Here is a 21,170-nt window from a genome sequence, read left to right as displayed (position 1 = left end):
GAGTGAAATAGTAGCTTCTCTACTGCTTCCCAATGAGCAACACTGGGAACTTTCTAAATTGTAAATAAGTTGCTAGCTTCAGCTTCAAACTTTTCTCTCCATTAAAACAGGAGAATCACTCATACAAGTGAAATGTTAGCAAAAACCTGAGGTACATATTTTCCAGTTCCACTCTGCAGCTTATCCCTTGCGGCCCTGCTGGCAGTAATTTGCTGACATGTGGAAAGGTCTCCCTCTCTCCCTCTCGCATACATATGCATGCTGTCTTTTTTTTCTCCTCAATTTAGAGTGATGTCTTATGGCATGAGATTAATCTTGATGTGCAAAAGCAGTGCATTCTAGGTATAGTTAAATAATTGGGTTCTTTCCAAAACAGACATAGGACAGAGTGCTTACTGTTCCTGATTCACATGGGCAAAAGTGAAGAAGTACCATATGGTAGCCATATTTATTTATAGTATGCCTGCTACTATGCTCTTAAGAGTTGAGGCACAGGAGATGATAGTTTATTTACAGATACGTCCAAAATGCTGCAAAGCTGGAAAAGATCAGTAATCATTTAACACTGCATAGCTTGTCTATCTCTTCACATAAGGTAAATATTATAGCTGTGGATACACTGACTTAAGTAAACAAGTTTCCCTTGTAACATGCCAGTAAAATGAGTATATGTCATGTCAAGCCTGATGTTCACAGTGCATAGGTTAATAATGCAGAAAGGAGGTATATGGATAGCTGGACTAGCTTTATAAATTTGGGTGTGCTGCTTCTCTGAGCTGTTGTTTCAGCATCACTGCTGTGTCGCTGTAAGTGAGGACATGCTGACAGAACCGTTTGCAGTTGCTCTCCACTCCAGGAGACTGGGCATTCGGCTCATCCCCCATAATCATGCAGTGAATAGCCCCTGCTCCCCTGCTATACCACTTGGTCATCTGCTTGAAATACGCACCCTGGAATCCTTCAAGAACAACCTTAGGTTTCACATACATTGCTGAGAGTTTTATGAGGCCACCTGTCTGGAACCAGTGTGCTGGTACAAAATGCTTGCTACAAAATTGGGCAGTATTTCCATATATATAACTTCTGTTATGGAATTCTGAGTTTCACTATTTATCTGTTCAAGTGTTGAGTATATGAAATATATAATTTCATATCTCATAAATGGCACTAAGAGAAAGCATCATAAGTTAGGAATGATTTTGAGTCTGATTCAAACTGTACAGTGTTAACTAAGTTTTACAAACTATGGATTGTAATTTGGGGCTTTTAACTGTGTTTACATCTTATTTCTGTTTGTCTATCTGTCTCTCTGTACTCTTGACATCATATCCAAAAGCCTGATGTAGAAATTCTATTAAACAATTTCTGAGAGGTAGAGAAGTACAGTTTTACAAATTATAATCAAGAAACTGAGACATTTATGTGTAAATAAAGGAGATTCAGGTGCTAAATATTTTGTGGAGTTGGTCTGAGAGGCTTTAGCCCACTGGGACTGGCTGCCAGGCATTTTGAAAAGCATTGAAGGAAACCTGCTTGCGTCCATAGGCGCCAGTGTGTTTCCATAGGCGCCAGCGTGTTTTGAAATCTGATAGCAAAAATCCTATCCAAGTGCCAAAATTCAACACTACAAACTTTATTTCATTCTTATTTCAGCTGACATTGTGATTGTGTTTGATTTTTTAGTTACGTGCTTTTTTTCATTGGTTTTATCTTGCTCTGTCTAAAAATTAACAGCTTAGTAAGTAATTAATACACTCAATATAAAGTGGATTTTTGGTGCTGTAAGTATCAAGAAAGACTTTTTTGCCAGGATTGTGCTGGTGACTGTGTTACCGTCAGGGTAAATGTGTTGCATCAAGCTTAAGGACTTGCGTCGAGCATAAATTTTTAGACTCCTATGGAGGCAACCAGGAAGTCAATTCTTTTCTGCTGGGTTTCAAATATATAACAAAGAATCATTTATCTTTGGAGAGCAATGTATGTTTCTGTGCTTACAAGTCTACTTACAAGGACTTGGTTGTGTATTTGTGAGAAGAGTGTGATCTGTGGGTTAATGATTCAGTTACTTTATGTTCACAAGGTGCACAGCCCTTCCTAACAAACCAGCAGAAAGATGGCATCTTATACCCACGTCAGGAACACCAAGTGCACCAAAGAGTGTATGGTAGAAGCAGCAACTTAGAAACAAAAGTAGTAAGGTAGAAGCAGCAACTTAGAAACAAAAGTAGTAATTAAAAAACAAAAACAAAAACAAACAAACAAATAGAAAAAACCAGCAATGTGCTAACACCTTGTGGACAATATTAAGGAACGTCTAAAATGGAATGAAACATTGACATTTTTTCATATAAGGCAATGCATGTATAAAACTTTTCTCCTGTAATTCATTTTTAGTGAGGAATTGCATTTCTCAGAAAAAAAAAGTATGTATGGATTTTCGCATTGTTATGGCCAATGGATTTTATTGATCCGGTTGCAAGTGCAGTATTAATTTAAGGTAAAAAGTCATGGCTGAAGTAACGCACGGAGTCCTTTTCAGACATTTTGCTGTTTTCTAGAGAGGATGAGGCACAAGTACGAGTCATCTGCCTGGCTGTTGGCGAAGGCTGAGGGAAGTGCTGAACCAGTGTCCCAAACCTCCATGGGCATCATCCCAATACAACTCCTCTCTCCCCCTCACCCCATAGGACAGCGCCCTCAAACACTGTGCGGTTTGTTTGCTCATCCCATGCACTGGTCTTCAAAAGCCTGAGAGCAGCCTGGTGAAGTCTGCATGACAGCTACTTTGGGGTTTCCTGGTGCTGGCTTATGAAAAATGCATGACTTGGCGCTCGAAAGGCTGCCTCTGCCCGGACAGAGTCCATGTGCTCTTGGGGATGTAAATGCACAGCATGGCATTGCCTAAAGGTTACAGAATTCTTGACAGCTGCCCAGCTTTCAGCAATCTGGATATTTGTACATGTAATCCAAAACTCTCGGGCTCGCAAAACTACTTTTTAAATTAGTCTCATTATGTCTTTTTATTTGCATGTCTCAACAAATAGTTATTTTACATGAAGAAGACGTTAACAAAGGTTCTCTGCTTTGCTGGTTACAGATTCATAATTCTGAATATCTGTTACAGTATCTTCTGGTTTTCTATTTCTGTTTATGGCTTTTTGGCTTAATCTGGGCCAGTCAAATAGCCCATCAAGTTAATGGAGAAACTACAGAATACTGCTTAACAGCAAACAGCCCTATAGGATAGCATTATGGGTGATTTTTAGAGAGTTCTGGTCACTGAGTCCATCAGCATTCTTAGAATGAAAACAACTTAGTCCGGAAAATAAAAGAAACGTGTCCACCAAGGACATCAAATCTTTCCAATGTGGACATTCCATTTCATTTTTATATTTTTTAATGAATGTTCACAGAGTAACAGAGTGAGTTTTTGGACACTCTGGCCTGTAACTTCTCAGTCAGTCACTCCCTAGAAGTGTTACAGAAGGGTTTATGTTGATTGAAAATCATGTTGGGAAGCATGGAGTGCTTACTTGCTCTGTTATCTGTCCTGCCCACACGAAACCATCGCATTCCCAGCATAAACTTTTGCCTCCCCATGGCCGCTCTCCTCAGCTCTGCTCCTGCTCTGCCCAGGCTGGTCCATCAATGCCATGAGGGTGGGAAAAAAAAACACTTTCCCCATCCCTCTGGGGCAATGTCACCTCCTTTGTCCTGATGACAGCATGGGGAGGAGTGGGTCAGGATGGAAGATGACCTGTGGTGTTGCCCTTGTCTAGAAAGCACCTGGGTTGGGAAAAATCAGTAGACAGGAAGGCAAAGCACTGGGAGAAATCTGGGGGTTTGATGATGTTTCTCACCAGCGAAGTAAAGGAACTGGATCTCAGAGATTTGTGCTCAGGTGCAAACACTTGGTAGGGTCCTGGCAGCTTGCCTGAGCTCAGGTTGTTGGCACTGAGGAGTTTCAGAAGCAGTATGCTCTTGCATTCTTTACTGCTTGTTGTTAAGAAAGTGCCAACAGTGCTTGCAGAGAGCTATGAGAGATAAGTTAGAGGGTATAGTCAGGAACCCAACACACCATGCAGGTGTGAGATACAGGTGGAGACAACCAATCCAAATTGTGATGCATGCTGAACTTTCATTTCTGAAAGGATTTTTATTTATGGAAGAGTTTGCCAAAATCAAAGATAAAAAGCAGTACATGCTGAGTCAAGGGAAAACAGATGAATTTAAGGAGGGTGAGAAAATCTTAGAGGAAGTCATTGACTGGATTTTGTGGAAGTAAATTGTGAGTTACCCATTTATCTTACCATCACAAATGTACGTTTAGATAGACTCTGCTTTTGGCTCTGACATACCTAGGCTTTGCTAAAAAAAAAACAAACAAACAAACCAAAACATTGCTTCCATAATACAGGAAAAAACAAGAATGATAAAATCTAACTGTATTGTAAACAAGCTTTCTGTATGAAACTTGTGGTTTGTTCTCCATTTTGTTCGACTTGATCTTCCCTCCACAGTGGGGCTCTTTGGCAGCTCTGGTGATTTCACATCATGTTTGTGTATGTTCTGCCTGAGGGTGGAACCTCATTTTGTTCGTAATTTCAACACAAAGGATGGAATAAGTAAATATGAGTGTATGCAAAGTCCACACACACAGACACGCACACACACGTGCCTAGCAATAGGTATTTGCAAAGTCAGGCAACAGCAGATGGATCTGTGGCACTGTGAACATTCTCAGTGGGAACCTTTATAGGCTGTAGCATACCTTTTTCTGGTACACTGGTTTTCTGATGAGATTTCTGTAGTGGCTTTTGTTTGTTTATTTTTCATGATGTGTTATAACTAGGTGTTAACTACTGGGTGCCACATGAAATGTCTGTGTTGTGTCTTGAGAATGGAGAGGATTCATGGCTACAGGTCTAATTTCAGACAAAGCTGTACTCCCGCACAACAACCTAGGACATATTGTGGAGAACTAAGTGTGCCCATGTGTGCTCTGAATCACTGTGTAAAAGAAGCGTTTCTTAAAGTGAGCATTAGAGTTGTAGAATTCTCCCCAGGGTATTAAACCTTTGCTGCCATAGTACCTTTGGAGAAGAGATGATCATTAATGCTCTTCAGGATACAAATTCAACACAAAGCTATTTTTTATTATTTTCTGTTAACTTTTTTTTTCTCCTAAGATAGAGATTATGAAATCACACTGACTGATTTTTTTATGATGTAATACACACTTATTTTCCATCCAAGACAATAAAACATATTATAAGTGCCTTTTTAATGAAAGAGAAAGCAAGGCCTTCATGTCCTGCAACATCTGCTGGGAACATAATCTAAATTGAAAACGTATGTTGTACTTGTGAAGAGAGAGAAGTCTTCCAGTGACAGGAAGTGTCCAAAAAAAGTTAATGCCAAAATCAGTAAAAAATGCGTGACAGGAGGAGAATGAACACACAACCTTTTTTTTTTATTATTATTATTTTTATTTTTTTAGGGGGTGGAGATGGCCAAAGACAACAGAAGAATGGGGAAAGCTGGGAGGCAGGATTATCTGTGTATTGACAGAGCTGTTTATTTGCTCCTGGCAAAAATAAACTCTGCATATATAGGCATATATTCCCCCTAGCATTTTTGTATTTACAAAGATGGAAAGCCTGATCTGTCGCCAAGTCCCATTATCCCTTGACTTCAGTCAGACAGCATATCTCACTTATTGAATCAGAGAATGTTGTATGTTTTATGAGGACAGAAGGGAAAGGAGATGTTTACTGTTATTCCCTCCCTCTGCTTATTAGCACATACATCTACCTCAACATCAAAATGAGATATCTGGTGTTTTAGCCATAGCAAGGCTAGACAAATAACTCAATAACGTCCATTGAAAAACATTGGGATTGCCCCTTTCACTACCACCTGTGAAGGGGCTGGGAAGTTCTGTGATGCAGTGTACAGTGCTTCCAAAATGCTCCTGGTTTGGATACACGGAGTGGTTTATCTTCATGTTCCCAGGTGGGAAGAAAGCCCATTAGCTTGAATGTACCTGCACTAAATTCTGAAAACATTTCTTATGTGCGCTTTATGCCTTGCCTGAGCTCAAGCATCCTTAAGTACTTCCAGTCATCTCATAAATACACCTTTGTATTCTGCCTAATATATAAATACCATGACCCGTGTCTGAGAATGTTGGGAATTTTATTAGGTTCATAAAGTTTTAGTTGTGGTCAAGGCCAATGGCTCCAAAATAAATAAACACAGAGAGGAAAATGAGTAACAATTTCTTACCTATTTCTTTTCTTCCCCCTTGAGAGTTTCCCCAGGACTTGTGAAGTACTTGCTGCTGTGGTTTCTGTGGCTTGCTATCAAAGTATCTGCAAGCCATCAAGTGGGAGGCAGATGTAGAGGGAGAGATGAAAGCTGAGAAAAGTAACTGAAAGGCAGCTATTGGGACATTTCCACTGATCTCCTTTGTCTTTTCCTACCTTAAGGATGAGGAAATAACTGTAAATAACTTTGAATGATTTGTGGCAGTTACATTCCCGTGTAATGCTGCTTTTAACGAAGCTGCTTATTGGGGAAAGCTTCCCTAACCCTCTAGATGGAGTAAGTGACCAGCATGGCCAGATGGGAACATCTCAGAATGCAGCAAAATCTAACTCTGCTGTTGAAGTCTTCTATCTGGGGTTGCCTTTTCCATGGCTTTGGATAGAGAACCAGAGGTGCTCCTTCTGTAGCTTAGCACTTGCTTTGCCTACAGGATTCACCACTGGTGGCTAACGTAAAAGCAAGAGTATAGAAAAAAAGCCAACAGCAACATTAACTTCTTCAACAAAGCAACATGTGAACGCAGTTTGAGCTTCAGGAGATGGTGCTCCTTTGGCATTTTGGGCACTTATCTTCCTCAGCAGAGCCACCATGCTAAGGACATACATGGTACATAGGACAGAAGCTGTTTTTGCTTTCCTTGTGGAAAGATGCTGAGTCATCATGAGATGAATTCAAGTACCAAGAAGCCAGCATGCCCCTTAAAACAATTCTATAGTTAGCTGCAAAGCTTCTGCTGCATCTGGGTTAGGAAGTAAGAGGCAATATCTTATTGTTCAAGAATTTTTAGACTCATTAAAAAAAAAACTCAGCTGCAATTACAAGCCAAGTAAGACCATGCTGACTTTTCTATAATTTTCTCAACTCACAGCTGCACATCTACCAGTTAGAGCTGGTTGGAATATTTCCAGTGAATCAAAATTTTTTTGGAAACCTCCCCATGGATTACAAGGTTTCTAGGGCTCTTAGAAAATCTTGGATTTGACAGCCTTCAACAAGCTCAAAGGTGAATTCCTGGGAGCACGCAAGCAGCTGCCTGGCCTTTAGCCCCTGGGTGATGCATCTACATGGTTGCACAGAGATGCTTCCATTTAGGCTGAAGAACGGGAAGCCCACTCAGTGGAAAACTTCTGGAAAAGAATGGGTTGTGCAGGACCTGCTACAGACTAGTTCCAAGAGAGGAATAGATGGCCCTGGATCTCAGGTGGAGGTAGGAGCCTTCCTTCAATAGAGTTGATGTTTGCTGGACCTCATAGCGGACATTGGCTTCTTAGACACCTGGCTCCCTATGGGCACTGCAAGAGGAAGCCAAACTCCAAGGCCAGAACTGTGCGAGCAGCACCCAAAGCACTGCCAGATGTGATGCCTTTGGTTTTGGAGACTGTGCTGCTCACAGCCTTTTGTATCTTCCATCCTTTTTTACCCTTTCATTTTTTTTCAATGCAAGTGCAAAAGCCCAAAATGACTAACATTCCTTCCAAGGCAATGACCACAAAACAGAGAATCAAAGCCACAGAAATGCTTTCTTTTAAAAATTACTCACATTTCATCAAGCTTTGCTTATACAAAGGTGACAAGTCCAAACCCACTGATAGTTCAGCTATGTGGCCTGAGAAATGCAACAGCACTAACAAAGCTGCTCTCAGATGTACAGAAACACTTTTTTTTCTTATTAAAATACCACTTTGCAACTCCAATCCTCAGCTGTCAGCATCCCTTCACAATGGCCCTTCTACCCATCCTGCTGTAAATTAGGCACACGTTGCGAAGCTCCTCACAGTTATGTGAGCTAAATATTCACCCCAGAGTGGCTCTGAAATGTGGTGAGCTCTTCCTTTTCCACAAACCTAACTGAATCGACCGTGCAAGTCACTTTTTTCTTTCATTAGTAACACTGTATTTCATTTCATTTCAGCAACAGTTGTAGGCAGCTTCCCAACACTTACTCTTAAAAAGGGACAACAGTGCAAAGAGAGGATGTCCCCAGAGGCAGATCGTGTCCTGCCCCAGCAGCTCACACATGCAGGACAGATTTTTTGAGCACAACAGCCAGTTGGGAACAGGACTGCCCCTCTTTATCTTGCAATTATTTGGAAACTCCGCTTCCACTGTTGAGAAACTATTTCTGTGTTTGAGCATTGGTACTTACAGAGAGTTTTTGCATGGATGAGTGTATAAACAGTCACAAGTGTGACACACTCAGAGGTGCAATGCATGTGTGTACCCCATGGGGTAATACGGTTTGAATAGCAAATGGTTTCTTTCATCCTGTCCTGTCTGCAGCTGAGCAGTTTCTGGCTGGCAGAGGGACCTGAGCAGAAAGTGAGCAGGGTCTGGCAGGCAGTTTGCTGTTCTGCTTTTGATAGTTTAGAAAAGAATAATCTCAGTAGGCCAGTATAAAGCTCAAAGCTCAGCAGTTAGGTTCTTACTCAGTATCTGTATCTTCAGAGTATCTTCTTATTGAAGTAGATGACATTTTAGAGCATACAACTTGTGTGACAGCTGGCAAAGGTAGCACTGAGGCTATTGGCAATGGCTGCAGAGCTCCAACAAGAATGACAGCCTCAAAACCCAGAAAGTACTCAAAATTCTCTACAGAAGTCGGAGTCACCACAGTGTGTGTGATGCTGGATCTGTCCTGTGGGAATTATGAACAAAGCTGGTGTGCAGCAGGTTGCCCAGCATCCAGAAGTAGAGCCTTCCCATGGTTTGGACACTGTGGTATGGTAGTGATAATGTTGTGAGGGCTTCAACCAGTGATTGAGCACCTGGTGAGAAGGCAGAGACAACCCAGGGGAGCTCAGGGGCATGCAGTGCACCTGAGTGACTGGAAGGGGGGGGGGAGGGGGGGGTTCTGGTTCCACCCCTTCCCAGACCTCATTTAAAGATTGGCAGTACAGGTGAAAGTAGTTTGCTGGAGATCCCTGTGTACCAGAGGAAAAAAAAATTAAAAAAATCTTCCCTTTGTTTCTGTGCCCACAGCTGTTGCATTTGAGCAAATCCTTGTTTGCAGGAGCTTGGGACTGTGCTACTTTGCTGTCATTGCTGTGATTTCTGTCATATTACAGGTACCAACTCCACTATTGGCTGGCTGTACCTATTTCCTCATCCTTCTCCCCAGCACACAGGAAATCTTGGAGACTTGTTCTGAAAGAGATGTTTTTTCTTTGTGCAGGTGGTGTCTTTATAAAGCAACAGCTTAACAGAGTAAATGCCTTCAGTGGCATTCTTTTCTAAATGCTGTGAAAAATCTAAGCTGAGCTGTGAATACAGAGCAGTTTAGATGACAGTATGTTTTTCCCATGTGATACTCTTTTTTTTTTTTTCAGCTGTTAGGAGAAGTAGTTCTAATGTACTGAAGAATGTTTCTTCGGTATGTGCAAGGAACTAAGGGTTTAAATGTTTAAAGCATCAGACCAAAATTCAGGGGTAAAGATTTGGCTGCTCTCTTCTCTACAGACTTCCTCTGTGCCTTAGTGCTCTACTCATGCAACAAGGAAGCAGCATCCATAGGTATGTAGAGGTAAGCATACTTTAGGCTGAATTTAAAGTTCTTGTGAAGCATGCACTTGAATTTGTAACAGTCCCAATGATAAAACCTGTCCAAATAGCACACGCATTATAAATATGGCATTTTTTAGAGGTAGAAATGTTGTCCTGTAGGCAAAACAGATTCCATCAATGACTCTCCTGTCACTACCTCAATGGTGCACCACAGCAACATTGAACAGCAAGCAGAGGTGCGCTTTATCATGGAAAAAATATCAGAATCTTTTCATCTGTGCTATATTTATATATTTTTTTTATTTAGTGATTATATTATTAAATCATGGTAATAAAAATATTATTGTAATGGAAGTTTGGAGGTCGTCTAGTCCAAACCCAGGCTGAAATCAAAGCTGACTTTAAAATGGTAAGGTTTGAACATATTCAGAGTGGGGAATCTGCAGCCTCTCTACGTAAGTCATTCTGGTGCTCAGCTATCCCCATGAGAAGAATCTTTTCCCTTCCTTCTTATAAGAGAGAGAATCACAGAATGGCCAGGGTTGGAAGGGACCTCAAGGATCATGAATCTCTAACCCCCCTGCCACATGCAGGGCCACCAACCTCCATATTTAGTACTGGACAGGCAGATAAGATGAGACCTATTTCCTGATTGCCAGCAAAGCCTACATGTTAGACACCTCATTCTTCAGGATTTTTAAAATACAGATATCTGTGCACTTTTGTGGAGATGGGCCTTTTCTTTCTGGAGCTTGGCATTTTCTCGCATTGAGCAATTGCTGACAAAGGCTGGGACAGAGTCTGCTAATTTTTCAAAATTTTGTGAGCAGAGCTGAATATGTTAAGTATCACAGAATGATCTGGGTTGAAAAGGACCACAGTGATCACCTAGCTTCAACCCCCTGCTGTGTGCAGGTCACCAACCAGCAGCCCAGGCTGCCCAGAGCCACATCCAGCCTGGCTTTGAATGCCTGCAGGGATGGGGCATCCACAGCCTCCATGGATCACCTCCCTCTCCTGCTGGCCGCCCCTTTTTCATGCAGCCCACAACACAGCTGGCCTTCCGGGCTGCAGGCACACACTGCTGCCTCATGGCCAGCTTCTCGTCCACCAGGACCCCAAGTCCTTCTGCGCAGGGCTGCTTTCAAGGAGATCTGCCCCCAGTCTGTATCAATACCTGGGATTGCCCCGACCCAATGCAGCACCCTGCACTTGGCCTCGTTGAACCTCATTAGGTTCACATGGCCACTTCTCCATCCTGCCCAGGTCCCTCTGGATGCTTCCCTTCCCTCCGATGCATCGACTGCACCGCTCAGCTTGGTGCCATCTGCAAACTTGCTGAGGCTGCACTCGATGCCATCATCTGTCATTGATGAAGATGTTGAAGAGCACCGGTCCCAGGACCAACCCCTGAAGGATGTGCCTTAATAAATAAAAAGCTTCTAGGAGGATCTACTCCTTGATCTTCCCAGGCACAAGATGAGGCTCACTGACCTGTAGTTCCCCAGGTGATTCTTAATCCCTTTCTTAAAAATGGGGCAATGCTTCCCTTTTTCCCATCACTGGGGACTTCAGCGGACAGCCATTATTTTTCAAATATGATGGAGAGTGCAGTAGCCAATAAGCATAATCTTTTATCTTGTTTCAAGTAAGAACAAATAGGCATGATCATATCCAGCTGCCTTCTATCAATTAAGATACTTCATGTTATTGGTGAATATTGTGAAGGAGCTCCATGATCATGCTTCTTACAACTGATATCACTCTTCTTACAGTTCTCATGAGCTTTTCTAGGAGAACCTGTATGATGTGGTTAAAGGATGGTCAGAGATAAAGGAAATTTTTTTTTATTCTAAAGGGAACAACATACAGAATCACTTTAAAGTCTAAAGTGCAAGTTTATTTTATCTTAAATACCAAGTAATTCTGATAATTTGTTGATAAACAGCATCAATTCCAATTTCTGTGGACATCATTCATTAGCGAGTTTTTGAATGTTACTGCGTGAGGCAAAGTACGATTTCTTGTGTCATTTTCATTGGCTTTCAATCACAAGTTGTGAGGGCATTACTTTCTAGTCATTATTTTTGCTACATATAAAATTATCAGATATTTTGGCACTTGATATATGATCTTCTGAAAGCAGTTGAGCTTTTAGACAGCTGGGTTGTTTGGGGCCGAAGGAGGTAGTATAGCAGAGAATATGATTTGGGGAAAAGTCTATGAGAGAAATGGTCTACACACGATGATGGCAAGATACTGGCACAAAAATTATATATTATGGGTAGCTATATGAAATACCAGATGTGGAGAAGTGGAATGCCAAAAAAAACCAACAAGATGTCCGGAGGATGCCTTTGGCATGTCAACATTAATGATTAGGCAAGACACTATGAGAAAGGAGACTTTTTTTTTTTTTTTTCCAGGAGTAGAAAAAACAGGGGTGTAGTTGTTAAAAGCAAGAATTCCAGGAGAGGAAAGGGGAAAGGGAGGGGGAGGGGATGGGAGGTGAAGAAGATGTACTAGGTGATTCTGGAAAAGCTAAATATTTGAGTTAGGATTTTCCAGTTCAGATGTCATTGTGTTACAGATTCTATCCCAACCAAGAGAATTCTGAATAAATTGAAAGTCTGCCAGTGCTATTAAGGTAACGGAGGACCTGATGTGCCCAATAGAAGGGTGAGGCAGGTATCTCAGACATCAGCAGGAAGTTGTAGTAGCTCTTGTATTTTACAGGCAGCTACATATAGACATAGAATAAGCAGGATGGTCTTCTTCCAGCAGCAAATCTCTAGAAGGACATCTTGGTTTATTCATAATTCTCCCTAATGAAGTTCCACAGAGATATTTTTGTGGAGATAACATTGGCCTTGCTGCATTCTGGAATGCTGCTTCTATTTGGAATTAGAGTCCAGTTATTATTGAGTATGTTTCTAATGTTTTTAAGCCAGTCACTCTTCCCACACTCTAATATTGCAGCCCAACATTTTTGGTTTTAGCCAGTCAGATGTGTTATAATTATGAATCTGACATTTAAGACTTGCAGACCTCTCTCATGAAACATTAATTTTCCCAAGCATTTGCCAATGTTCATGCAGCTTCCATGTTTGTGAGGTATCTAAACAGGGTGCTATTAACTACCAGGGCTGCGCCAGTCACAATACTGTTTGATGCCTGCAAATTGTACCTAATTAAGACCTAAGTAGTCACAAGTCCCTGGCATATGATCCAAGTCTTCCCTATTTATCAGGGATACAAGTAGTTTGTGGTCAGTCAGAAGTCTGAATGACTCTCTGGAAGAGTTTTTAATACATTTTTTTACATTATTCATTTACAAAGGGACACTTCACAGTCTGCAGAATGATTTATACCACCAGCAAATGACTGGGAGCAGTACGTTGCAGTGATTCAGCGATAGACAGCATGGTTATGGGCAGCGAGCATGGGTGTGCTTCAGATGGGGCTTCTGTTCTGTTGAGAATATATTCTTGTATTATTTTCAAACATCAGGTACTTTTATTTTCCAAGAGCTCATTCCAAGGATATATTACTGCCATCCATAACCCAGCGTCAATTTCACTTTGACAGAGATTCAAGATTTTGCATTAATTTATTACTTTCTTATGCCAATTTACCTTTCCTCACTGTGCCCCTATGCCTGGATTTTTATGCACGTTGTTTCAATACTTCATCTCCTTTTGATGTATCCTGATGTTTATTGCCTTTTAGATCTGAGTACCAAGTGTCTCTAGAAATCTAGACAGGCTTTTATCGTGCTTCTTTTCTTACTGGCAATTTCCCAGGACTTTGTCTATACAAGCAACTATTCCTTTTCAGGTGCTGCAGAACTCTTGTCATTTCCTTTGGAATATATTGGGTGCAGAAGTGATGCCAAAAGGAAGTCTGAGGAAAGATCACCATCCAAAAGCATAATAAAAGTAGTTAACTTGGCGCCATCTGGGTGTGGAACAATCTGCTAAAAACCATTTGTGGCATCTAAAAGGGGGGAAAACTCGGGCATTCATCTTGGAAAGATGTTGTCCCCTGTGGATGGGACAGTGCTTCTCTCAAGCACTTTGATTAGTTGTTTTAGGTCAAAGTATATGCTGACTCATCCATTTTTGCTAAGGCCTTATTACTGCTGGTAAACACTGTTCAGCGGGTTTGGCTGTTTCTTCTGTAATGCTGACAACACTTGGACTGTATGCTCCTGCTCTTTCCCTAGGAAGCAGAGAGCTGAACTTACTGTGACTCTCTAGGCATTGTCAGTAAATGCACTGCAATGTGCATTCAGGAGATGAGCTTAATGGCCCTGTTTCTTCCACTGCCCATTTATTGCTGTCTTTTGGTTGATACAGGAATGCCATTGCTGTATTTTACTGGCAGTTAATTTCTCAACTCCTGGGATAAAACTCAGTGCCCCAAGTGCCCTCTGACATTGCAGGTTACTACAGCTCTTACTGGCCCTTATGCTCCTATAAGTAGGAACGGCTCAGTCCCTCATTACTTGCTTTTAATCTGTTATTTCCTATGTCTCATTTCCAAATGCTATCACTGTGCCTTCTCTCTTGTTTCTCATTAGTGTTCAGGCACAGAAGACTGCTTTCTACCTACTTGTCTTGCTCTGATCTCTGGAAGTCTGAGAGCTTTTACAGCACAAACTACTTTCCTTCATTCTTGCTGTAACAGGTATCATCAGCGCTGGTCTCAAGCCTCTTCTGACTGTAGCTCTCATGTGTCCTTGTGTATGTACTTCCAGTAGATGCCTATCCCACCATAGCTTAAAACAAGGGTGTGTGGGCTCACAGGGAATTTATGTGGTGGAGGATGCTGTGCTAGTTGCACAAGTTTGGGCATGAGTGCAGCTGGGACTGTGGCTCAAGAGCACTACAGTCTGATAAAGGGACATGATGAGAGTGATGCTGGCTGTGACTTTTTAGTACTGTCAGATGATAGCTAACCAGGAGACAAGGTTCTCAAAAACACACACATCTTCCTACCATCTTCCCTTGCAAGGAACTCATGTTGGAAACAAAGAAACAAACAAACAAAAGAAACCCCAACACTGTGAAATGTCTCCCACTTCCCCCTTTCTATTCCTGCCCATTAGCTCCCTATCGGCTTTTTTTTGTTGCTGGCATGGGGCAACATCTGTAGCCAAATCACTTGCTCTGTGTACATGCAAAGGCTGCCCATCTTTGTTGCAGATGATCAGGTGAGAACATCTGAACAACTGCAATAAGAGAAGAGCTATGATTGGGAAATTTATCCTGCACAGGTGGGTGATTAGTTGTCAGTGTGCACGCTTCCAGCTGAAGACATCTCAGCCAAAAGCTAAGGGCTTTCACAGCCAAACTGTGGGACTTTCAAAAGTGAGAGCTGATAGTGCTTTCCCTGAGCAAGGGACGTGGTTTTCAGAAATCATCACTTCAAAATGATGATTTTAAAAGCATCTAAAATTGAAAACTGTTTTTGAAAGTTTTAGCTTAAACTTCTGCTGCTATACAAAAGGCTTAACAAACTCATTTGAACCTTGGAACTGAAATTTTCTTGTATCTCCAAGTCACAGATTCACATCCTGCATACTTTCTTCATATACCTCTGTTAAGTACTTTCAGCTGGACTTAAGGAGAGCAGGACTTGATCACAGTTATGCATGTATATGTTCCTATCCACAATCAAGAATTACGTGGGCCAGTGTATGCTAATACTCTACTTCTGCCTGGGGAGCATGCAAACTGAGATGCTCTGTTTTTAGAATACAGAGGGAGAAATGTAAATTCACTGTAGTCAAGTAGAAAATGTAAGCACAAGAAGCAAAGGAATTTCCGCTTTGGAGTAATACACATAGGAATATGAAACAAAGGGAACCTAGAAAATTTTAGCTAACGAACAATGAGATGTTTTTGTTTTCCCTCCTTCCTTCCCTCTTTTCTTCCCCCCTTCCTTCCCTCCTTCCTTCTTCATGAGAAACAGGAAAAAGGAAAAGATCTTAGTGACCCCATTCCATTCCTGGAACTCATGCCTCCCATACATCACAGGGCTCTGTACGCCACAGTAAGAAATTCTGAGGGCAGTGTGCTGTAAGTAATTTAATAATTTAGTAATTTATAGAGACACCAATTATTCCTTTCTATAGGAATTAACAAACAATTAAAATTGCAATTGAATTGAAAAGAAAGGAATGAACTTCTCTATCCTCCTTCTCGTTTTTCCTTTCTTCCTTTCTTCCCTCCTTCATTTTTTTTTTCCTCTCTGCCTTTTTCCTGTCTTCCTTCTGTCTTTCTATTTTCCAGTCTTCTGTCTTACCTTCATTCCCATTTATGAAGGAAAGTCACATCACTTATACCATCGGCTGAATCCATGCACATGGAGTGAGAGCTCAGTGTTCAGATGGTGTATGGAAACTTGATAAATGATGAAATTTAATCAACTGCCTGAATCCTCCACAACACATGGATGTTAGGCATGCAGACATATAGGATATCTTGGGTTGTCCTTCAAGATTATTGCCCAGGTTCATCTGCATGGCTTGGTCCTTTTCATGGCAAGGAACTGGGGAAAGGGCTTCCTTTTGCTGGAAATCCTCTTGGTCCTGTCTCCTCCAGAACAAGGGGCTCTTGGTACTTCAGAGAAAAGGGAGTAACTAAAAAGTCATTGCACAATGTACAATGAGCTCTTATTTTACTGAATTCCTGAGGGTTAAAAATCTCTAAATATGTGGAAAAGACATTCTTGGTAGGGTTGTACCATGAGCTTTCATATCTCTGAGATTGCTGCTAGAATCCTTCCGGGGATTAGTTTGCTCTCTGGTCCCTTTCAATTTGTATTTATAAAAGGGGGCCTCTTAGGTCTCATTTTTGTCACAGTGAGAGTTAATCTTATGACTGAAAGTTGTCTAGGCACTTGTTGCCGTATGTTTTTTTCTTCAGCACCAGTGTTAAAGTTTTGAGGGATCTCTGAGTTCAGCACACACACCCTTTCTCACTTGGTTATGTCTGACTGTTACAGGTTAATAAACATTTCTAAATCCCAAAATAATTTAAGGAGGTACACGTAGGTTCAGATATTTATCTGACTTTATTTGGAACAAAAAGAGGATATATATATATAATAGCTAGTAATAACGAATAAGTCAACTTGCTTTCCCAACTAACAGCTGGCTTTGCAGGAAGCACCGGCTAGTAGTCCCATGCAGTTCGACGTCTTCGCCAATAGGTGGTGCTAACAATTACATTTCGAATAGGATTCTTGTGAAATCTCTGTAATCTATTTGCAACCTAAATTAAAGGTTTTATGTGGGCATGTGCGCTTATGTAGTGGTATGATGTCCCTGTATTTATGAGCTGTGTAATTGTACATTTAGTTCTTTTTAAGCGTAGGAAAGCCACACTGTAATGTGTAATTATAACCTTGGTAAGTATAACACCATTAAAGTTAGGATAAGTGGAGTGCACAGCAGAGCAGTGATAGGGTGATGACAGAGTGACATGTTATAACCAGTATGGTATAATAAGAATCATGTTGTTCCTGCCATTAAATACGCTGCTCTCCTTACTAGCTAACCTCTATTTCCCCAGGAGGAATGGGGTAGAACTCAGTCTCAGCAAAACTCTTGCTGTGTCTGTACAGGTCACATTTGATGGTTACTCACCTGGCAGTGGATCCCAGGATCATTGCTGTCCTGGGGACCTTCCACTGGCACCAGTGGGAAACTGTTTGCTGACTGGGAAGTGAGTACCAGCCAGCACTACTGAGGAAAGTAAAAGTCTTGGTGCGGCTGTGTGTCATAAATGACTCTGCAAGTTGAAGGAAAACCTCTAAAAATCCTGCCAGAGATCTCTAGACAGCCTTTTACTAATTAAATCGTAGCACTTTGAGCACTTTTATATAGGATTGTGGAAGACAGCACTTCCAATGGAGGCAAGTCCCAGGGCCTGTTTGGGTAGCTGGTCTGGTGGTTCTGTTGTTACTTCAGCAGGAGTACATTGCTAGTCTGAAAGCTGTTGACAGTCTTCTCAATGATGCTTTTTTTCCATGTTTGTGTTTTGTATTTTCTGGCTGGGTTAGCCTGTATCCTGTAAACTTTCTTATTGTGCTTCATATTTGATGCAAGGGCATTTACTGTGGAAGGGAGAAAGCTTATTAACCGCAGGCCTGCCTCCTGCTGCCTGCAGTCAGAGATGGCCTGTGACAACACTTGAGCAGATGTTTCTGTTTTGCAGATCAATGGAAACTTTATAGAGATATTTCCCTCTTCAGTCCAAAAGAAAATGCCAGCAAGTCTGAGATCCAGTAACTTTACACTGGACACCAAGAATTTTACTTGCTTTACATATTTGCTTTTTTTATATACACACAAACTAGCTACCAGAAAGTTGTCTTTAACATTGTTTTTAATGGCACCTCTGATAGGAATAAAGCTGCTGTCCACGTGTGTGGAGCAGCCTGGTTGCCTCTGCCTGCACATGAGCATGGACTAGAGCTTGGCACAGGCAAGATGCAAACCAGCCTGTTTGCCTTCTACTTCTTGTATTTTCTGGATCTGAGTCTCCCTAAACTCTTTGGCACAAATCTCTATCTCAAAGCATAAAAATGTGTTATTCTATCTAAACAAAGGGGTTGAAAATGCACCTTTCTTGGTGTAAATTCTCTTTATCTGTGGGGATTGACTGGAGAAAAGCTATGGAGATGAAGGGAGAAGAGAGGCATTTTGCAGCAAGAAATAACAAAACAGGCTTGAAATGACTGCCTCCCATAAAGCATCCTCATAAGGCATCCCATAAAGTATTCCTCTGGCTAGGTAAGGCCAGATCTGGAGATAGAAGTGCTTAAAAGCTTAGTTATTTGCACATCTTGATGGACATCTGCATGAAGACACAGCTGTGCTCTCTTTGGGCATCACCTCTTCTCAAAAGGCATCTCTCACTTAAATGTATTGCTGCCTTCCCCCTTTGGGTGAATGGAGAGAACCAAGCAGACCCCAGAAGTACATAATCTGACTGGGCAATAAACAAAGTTTTCTATTAATCAGCTGGCATTCCTGTGTTGGACAGAAAGCCCAAGAGGCCATGAAGTTTGAGAGAGGCTTTCTTTCAGTGCCTGGCTTTTAAATGCCTGCTATTGTGTAAAAACAGTAGGCAGTCCAACTAGGTCATACCAGGGACTTGTAAAAGAACAGTTCCTTACCTTGTCTTTCCCAGCTAAACTTTGTAACACTAATGGCATTTAGAAAACAGCACTGAGATTAGAAAGGATATGAAGTGTTTTTAAATTGCTTGTTAATCAAAGAAACCACAGATATCCAATTTACTTCTGAGGTGCTTATCCTTAGCTGTCTACTGCTGTCTTCAGAGAGCAGCCCCATGGCCCTGGGCAGTAGCAAGACCATTGTGCTTTATACTTTTGGTACTTTATACCACTGTGCTCGATACTTGGCTTCTACCTAAATATCTCTTCAGGCATCAGCAACCCCCCATGCCTCTGATATCACTCTCTAGCAGCACAAGCATTCTCAGTTTCTCATTTCCTTTCATTAAGATGTCTGCAGCTGCCAGTCCATATGCTTCTCTTCGTATTCTGTAATTTAGAAATACTAAATGCAGATCTGCTTGTCCCCCTGCCTCCTTTTACAGTGGGTGCTCTATTACGTTGGTAGCATCACTCTACCTATTGCTTTGGTGTGAAGGGGACCTGCAGTTTTATATCTGGTGCTTCACAGCAAACTGTTTAGTGCAGATTACCTGCCTGTGCTGCAGTCAGCACACCTGGATCTTAGATGAGTCCTTTGCTTAGCAGGGCTGTCTCCTGCTAAAGCTAATAAAAGCTCTTACCTGTCCTCATGTCAGACTCTTTGTCAAGCAGTGGCAGTAGGTGGCATAATGTCCTTTCCAGCCCTCGCAAGCCTAGTGGTTGCACAGAGAGGAACCAGAAGTGGTTTAACAAGAGCAAGTGTAGAGTCTTGTACCTAGGGACGGACAACTGCATGCATCACTACAGGCTGGGGAATAACCTGATGGAGAGGAGCTCTGCAAAGAGCTCCTCTGAGGGTCCTGGTGGATGACAGGTTGGCCATGAGCCAGCAGTGTGCCCTGGGGGCCAAGAAGGCTGATGGGATCCTGGGGTGCATTAAAAAGAGTTTGGCCAGGACGTCGAGGGAGGTGATCCCTCCCCCTCTACTCTGCCCTGGTCAGGCCTCACCTGGAGTATTGTGTCTAGTTCTAGTTATGGGTTCCCTGGTACAAAAAAGGCAGGGATCTCCTAGAAAGAGTCCAGCAGAGGGCCACAAAGATGATAAAGGGCCTGGAGCACCTCTCTTGTGAGGTAAGGCTGAGTGACCTGCATCTGTTCAGACTTGAGAAAAGAAGACTCAGAGGGGATCTGATTAGCGTTTATAAGTATCTAAGGTACAGGATGCAAAGAGACAAAGCCAGACTTTTTTCAGTGGTTTGTGGCAATAGGACAAGGGGAAATGGCTGCAATCTGAAGCATAGGAAGTTCTGCACAAATGTGTGTAAGAACTTCTTCACAGTCAAAGGTGACGGAGTGCTGGAACAGGCTGCCCAGGAGAGTTGTGGAGCCTCTTTCTCTGGAGATGTTGGAGACCTGCCTTGTCACCTACCTGTTCAATCTGGTCTAGGTTGCCTGGCTACCTAGGTTGCTTTGGTAGGGAAGTTGATTTTGGTGATCTCTAGAAGCCCCTTCCAGCCCCTACAATTCTGTGATTCAGTAGTTGAAGATTTGAAACTTTTGACACCCAAATGCCATAGTCAAAACCCATTTCAGTGTTGCAGCACGCTCATGTTTTTGTCAGCATCTGCAAGACATAAACTAGCTCTTGAGAGGATCTCAGCAATACCTGTCAAGTAAATTTCAAGGGCTTCTCCAGTTTCACCTGTAACCAAAGCACTTCAGGTGCTTTAATTACCTACCTCACAGCTCTTAGTGAGACCAGCACAGTCCCACCTGCATGTCTTCAGGTGGGTTAAGCACAAATTTACTTCCCTTGTTGTATATTTTGAGGGATAACTGTCCTTTTCATATCTATTCATACTAGAGTAAGTGGAGAGGTGGTAGGTTTTGTCTTGGTATCTCTCTGCCCACTTTGCAGTGTTCATTTTGATCCTAGACATTTCTGTTAAACAGAATGTGTATTATTATTTGTCCAGTTTAAGGCTAGTGTTCTGGTGGGTTTTTTTTCAGTCTTGTGCTGAGCAACGGTATTTCCCTTCTGATCAACACTTCATTTACGCCATCAGAAATATACTGTATTCAAGTAAATCATCAAAGCCATTGCACTTCCAGTCCACACGAATAGGAGGCATCTTCTCCTTTGCTAA

General features: G+C 41.9%; 1 long non-coding RNA gene across 1 annotated transcript; it reads left to right on the top strand.

The window, feature by feature from the left end:
- Positions 1-9,255: 9,255 nt before the first annotated feature.
- Positions 9,256-11,307, top strand: LOC128084396 (uncharacterized). The gene is made up of 3 exons (XR_008208511.1): positions 9,256-9,395; positions 9,657-9,850; positions 11,098-11,307. It is a non-coding gene; the product is annotated as an uncharacterized LOC128084396 (long non-coding RNA).
- The last annotated feature ends 9,863 nt before the right edge of the window (positions 11,308-21,170 follow it).

This window comes from Tympanuchus pallidicinctus, unplaced genomic scaffold, assembly GCF_026119805.1.
Source record: "Tympanuchus pallidicinctus isolate F22 unplaced genomic scaffold, pur_lepc_1.0 scaffold26, whole genome shotgun sequence".
Classification (NCBI taxonomy): Eukaryota; Metazoa; Chordata; class Aves; order Galliformes; family Phasianidae; genus Tympanuchus; species Tympanuchus pallidicinctus.
This window is presented reverse-complemented; position numbering and strand designations above follow the sequence as displayed.